At 40.9% G+C, this 5,834-nt stretch overlaps 1 pseudogene across 1 annotated transcript; it reads left to right on the top strand.

The window, feature by feature from the left end:
* Nucleotides 1–1,354: 1,354 nt before the first annotated feature.
* LOC104591779 (pentatricopeptide repeat-containing protein At4g21065 pseudogene) lies at nt 1,355–4,848 on the top strand (annotated as a pseudogene). Its single transcript, XR_016085283.1, has 2 exons — nt 1,355–3,505; nt 4,523–4,848. The product of XR_016085283.1 is annotated as a pentatricopeptide repeat-containing protein At4g21065 pseudogene (transcript).
* Nucleotides 4,849–5,834: the final 986 nt, after the last annotated feature.

The following is a 5,834-nucleotide window of genomic DNA, read 5'->3' as shown; positions in this document are numbered from 1 at the left end:
GTTGAGACTTGAGAAGAAGAAATTATTATTCAGTTGTTAATGGTTGATTAATCAAAGTCTAAATTCACGACTCAGCACCCATTGTCTTTTTATTAGATTATTTTAGTAGATATGCAGTTATTGAAGAGGAAGTATAGGTCCAACGTGAGGAGCCAGAAATTTTTTGTGAGGGAAGCCAAAACCTAAACTGGAACGGTGGAGGGGGGAATAAGTATGGATGGGCCCATAGGGGGGCAACCATTGGGGTGGAGAGTTTGGGAGGAGGGAATTTTACATGGAAAGCTCTATTCCAAGTGGAGAATTCTAGACCCATGGCTCCTTTGGGTCCCCTAGCTTCGCCCCTAAGCGTGAGAGATGTGTACCATCACTGGTAGACGGTGAAACATGGGAGAGCACAGGAGGCGAGGGGCATGGTTTTTAAAACCGAATCGGACCGAGCGGTTGGACTAGAAAAACCAGAAACTGATCAGTTCTGTTTTCCCTAAAAATCGGATTTCCCCCAAAAACTGTTGATTTTGGTCAACAAACCGCTGAACAGGGTGGTTAACCGTTCAAACGTTTAACCTTTTTTTTAATTTTTTTTTCTGTTAGAACAGGCCAAGCGTTCGGTTCGAACGATCGAACCGTTCAACCTGGTAATCGGACCTCTGACCGGTTCGGTCACCGAGTTAGTTTTAAAAACCATGGCGGGGAGAGAGCTAGAGAAAGAAAGGAAGTATAGATAAAATAAGATTGGACCTAGGCAGGTGTTCAAATTTTAATAATTAAGAAATTATTTACATCGTCAGAAATGCCGTTAAAATTTAATTGGACTAGGTTTTGTTACATTATGTGGCATGGTGGAATATTATTGGGGGATGCAAAAGTTTTTCTACATCCTAGATGTCGATGATGTGAACTCAATTTTTGGGGTGTGATGTAGCACGATCTGGTTGCTCCCTACTGGAAGGTAATTCAGACGTCAGACTATTACGTGGTCGGGTCGAACTACAAGACAAGAATGCTTAGAGGTTTTGGGGTACTTTATCCGGTGTGGGCACTCCGATGCTTAAGTTAGCGTAGGAGATTTGTGAAGAGTTGATACCTTGAGAATTCTAGTAAGAGAGAGCTAAATCGTGCGTACCTTATGAGGCTAGAGGCAATGCCTTTATATAAACGAGCTATCGTAGGCCCTATGTAACGTGTCAAGGTCACCGGCTTGTCTAACCCGAAATCTGTTCCGCACCCGAAGATGAATTTCGTATAAGCTGATATGGCTTATCCAAGTCTGTCCAATTTGAGTGGATAACGTGATCTCAAAGAGATCGGAGACAACTGATTCACTTTATATGGAGGCTACATGGCACCTAAGTAGGTGGTGAATGTGGCGAGCTGCTCGGACCCCGGTGCTAGCCAAGTGACACGAGGTGTTCGAGGTAACTTGGACTGATGAGGTGTACGAGGATGCTGAGATTTCACGAAGTCGATGGGTCGCACTCTGTGGGGGCGCATATGTGAATTGTGCAATCCGACGGTCCGACCAACGATTGGAAGAAACGCACTTTATTAGATAGCTGAGTAGCTGACAGGCCTTTGCTTCGTCGTCCAGCCGAACTAGGATAATTCATTCTGAGGAAAGACGAAGAGACGGGGAAGGTAGAGTATTTACGCAGGAAATGAACGGCTTTGCTCTTAATTGCAAAATCCAAATCCCCGATTACGTTAAACCGTCGGAAACTCTGCATATTAGGTCACATCATCGACCTGAATTGAGATGCCTTCCGCTGCTCAACAAATGCACCCACTTGATCCAATTGAAGCAAGTCCACGCCCAAATCATCAAACTCCCACATGATGACACTGATAATCTACTTGCCAGGCTTGTTGAGTCACTGGTGGCTTCAGGTGAAATGAGTTACGCTTACCAAGTATTCAAGAAGATGAGGAGACCAACTACCTTCGTATTCAACACAATGGTGAGAGGCTATGCACTCATTGGCGCTCTTAAACAAGGAATCGAGCTTTATATAAAAATGCTACATTGGGGACTTCAACCCGACGAGTTTACTTATACATTTCTTCTGAAAACTTGCACGTCTCTCAGTCAAGGAAAAGGAGTGCACTCTCTCGTACTCAAAAGGCAAGGTTCTGGGTCGGAGTCGGACATATACTCTCAGACCGCTTTGGTCAGTTTCTATGCTAACCACGGTGATCTTGAATCTGCGCGTTCTTTGTTCGACAGAATGCCCGAGAAAAATGTGGTCTCGTGGACTGCAATGATCACGGGCTATGTGAAGCTGAAGAGGTATAATGAGGGACTTGCTCTGTTTCACCAGATGCAAATTTCCGGAGTTGACATTAATGAATTGACTTTGGTTAATGTACTCTGTGCTTGCGCCCATCTCGGAGCTCTCGAGATGGGGAAATGGGTTCATGCCTATATCAATAGGCGCCAAATTTTCTTGAATCCTACTCTTGCTACTGCCCTTATAGACATGTACGTGAAATGTGGGTACATCCAAACATCTTCCCAAATTTTTGAAGAGCTGCTACACAGTCAGAGGGGTGTCTGCGCGTGGAATGCTATCATTGGGGGACTTGCCATGCATGGTTATGCAGAGGAAGCACTTGATAGATTTGAACAAATGCAAATGTGTGGAACAAGACCCGACGAAATCACATTTATTGCAGTTCTATCTGCTTGCTCGCATTCTGGACTGGTAGACAAGGGCAAGGAGCTTTTCCACTCGATGAGAAAGGATTGTGGGATTGAACCTAGCATTAAACATTATGGGTGTTTGGCAGATCTCCTGGGAAGGGCTGGCCACCTGGACGAAGCATACCAGATGGTGAAAAACATGCCATTGGAGCCGAATGGAGTTGTGTGGGGGACGTTGCTCAAAGCCTGCGCGGTCCATGCTAACGTTGAATTGGCGGAGACTGCAATGGAGCGGCTAGTTGAATTAGAACCACTTAACGACGGGAACTATGTTGTCATGTCAAACATCTATGCTGCCAGGGGGCGGTGGGGTGATGTAGCGAGGCTGAGGAGGTTCATGAAAGACAGAGGGATTCTAAAGATCCCAGGTTGTAGTACCATTGAAATCGATAATGTTATACATGAATTCATGGTTGGGGATAGCAGACACCCTCGGTCAAAGGATATTTACTCCATGCTGGATGATGTTGCGATGAGATTGAAGGCAGAGGGATATGTTCCGAAGACTAACCAGGTGTTGATTGATGCCAGTGAAGAAGGAAAACGACAAGCTTTGTGTCATCACAGTGAGAAGTTGGCAATTGCCTTTGGGCTTATTAGCACAAGTCCCAGGACTCCCATAAGGGTGATGAAAAACCTTCGAGCATGTGGAGATTGCCATCTAGCAACAAAATTGATATCAAAGATATATAGCAGGGAGATCATTGTTAGGGATAGGAACCGGTTCCACCATTTTAAAGATGGCACCTGTTCTTGCAACGATTATTGGTGAACAACCAAAAAGATCCAACAAGCTTGAAGATATAGGTCTACGTTTTTTTCCTTTTTTATTCAATTTAAGAAGATTCATTTTTTCTCTTTAATTAGGAAAAATTGAGAGAATATGTTTTTTAATGTCCTTTGGTTTTAAAGAAATGTAGAGAAAAGTTTTTTTTTTTATTATATCTTTATAAAATAATCAAATTTTATTGCCAGTTGTACCAAAACACTTGTGCCATGACGCTTTTTACCAAATAGTTTTAAGCAAAAAAATTCGCCGGATGTCTCTCTGCACCTTGTGGGGTATAATGGAACATAACTATGAAAGAAATAAACCCAAAGTTTTATTTCCCACTTATTCAATCCAACACCATATTTCCCTTTGAGACATAACAGTATAACTTCAACCCAAAACATCAGGCCTTTGTGAAGTGGATCAGGCCTTTGTTTTTTTTTTCCTGCTGCTCTTAATCGTGCCTCCAAAATTGTATCTTGATACATCAAACTGAAAATAGAATATTATGCACCAATAGTCAGAGCACGAAGTTACCCCTCTATCTCTCGTTATCTTTCGTATCTTTGCAGAGGATCTAGGAGTGTACGTCATTCACAACTTTGAGGCTCCAGTTGGAAAAGATGAAATGATGCTTTTTTCCGCTAATTTGAAGTTGACATGTAACGAAGTAGCCCTCACCACTTGGGCATAGGCATGCTCTGGATGACGTGGCTCCTCTAAATGGCCTCACGACTTAAAAAGATTCACCTCACTACACGAATTTACATCAGCCGCTCTCACAAGGGAGCGCTCCACAACACATCTCAACCCTGTATTGGGAATATCTCCCAATGATGTTTCATCACTTTTTGTAGACACCGAATCTATTACTCATGCATGGCATCTCACACCGATCTTATACATTCCATCGTACATTAAAAACATTTTCCCTATTTATGTGTTATTATTTACTGAAGATGTTTCCAATGCATTATGGGATGTACATGTAAAATTATTGTAAGTCACCCTGTGTGAGAAACAGATCCTAATTCCTTTTTTACTATCAACAGGAAATGTTTCCACACAAGGCTGGAATGTGCTGTGGGGCGCCCCTCGTGAGGGGCTGATGTGAACTCTCACCACACACTCAAAATGTTTGTCAACCAAAATTCTTCAATTATAAATTGCAGAATGTATGGATCCAGTGTCCGGTAAACCTACATCTACAGGTTACAGGTCAGAGACTCACAGGTCTTCCTCCTTCTTGAATCTTGTGTACTGGCTCTCCTCCTCCTCCTTTTCTCTTTTTTCTTATTTTTTTGTCTCAAACTATGAACTAAGTGAGGCGGCAGATTTATGGGAGGTCAGAGACTCAGAGGTGCTAGCCTGCTACTTTCTTTTAGTTTCACTTTCAAATAGTAAGTGCAGTGATAACTGATGAGATGCTTGGATACATATTGCCATGTTGTCATAAACTCATAATATATATTGAATCTAGATCCGTTTTGTCATCTTCCATGAACAGATTTTGTCACAACCATCAATGAAGTTTTATCATAACAGCCATGGAAATGACTCTAAAACTTTCGAAATTTCAAGATTTGTCTAGTTCATCTATATTTAGTAAGTGCAGCAATAGATTTGTCTAAAACTTTTGAAATTTCAAAATTGAAGAAAAAAGTAAAATTCCTAAACAAGAGTTACTAGTTAACTTAGAGCCTTAGACTTGATGAAAAAATTTTTTCATCAAGACTTAATCTTGATGAAAAAATTTAAACAATCAACAATTAATTGTAAAACTTCAATATTTATTTTTTTTCATAATTTTTAAGTTTTTAATTTGCGCCTCCTTAGCACCCAACTGCCTCACCTCTCCCTTTAACATTTTAAAACCTTGGTTTTAGCAAGGATTGTCGTTTGATGTTCATGGCAAGGTGGTGGTGTATTAGGTTCGTCTCAGACTAGTGATGCCATTTTATGTCCATCACAAGTCTTAGGCGATGCCTGTTGCTCACTTCAAGTTTTGGACGGGGATAACATTTTATATCCCTGTGGTTTTCCTTTGATATCTCCATTATAGTCCAGATGATGATAAACTACATATACATAGGAATACATATGTACTTATTTGTTATTTTTATATTTATTTATTTGTACAATATCACACATGAATATCAAAACAAAACATTCTTTTTTTTTCTTTAATTTCTGTTTTACCTCATATAAACCTTCATATTCAACATTGACATACCAAATATTTGAGAGTTAAGACTCAAACCTTGATATTCAACTTGGCATACCAAATACTTGAGATTGGTTAACACTTTATGATGCCGGTTGATGGTTAACAAGTGTTTCCAGTAGACGAGCATAGACAAGTAG

This window comes from Nelumbo nucifera, chromosome 4 (genome assembly GCF_055504915.1).
Source record: "Nelumbo nucifera cultivar China Antique chromosome 4, China Antique-T2T, whole genome shotgun sequence".
In the NCBI taxonomy this organism is placed as follows: domain Eukaryota; kingdom Viridiplantae; phylum Streptophyta; class Magnoliopsida; order Proteales; family Nelumbonaceae; genus Nelumbo; species Nelumbo nucifera.
The sequence above is the reverse complement of the archived record's forward strand: the minus strand, read 5'-3'. Positions and strand labels throughout refer to the sequence as shown.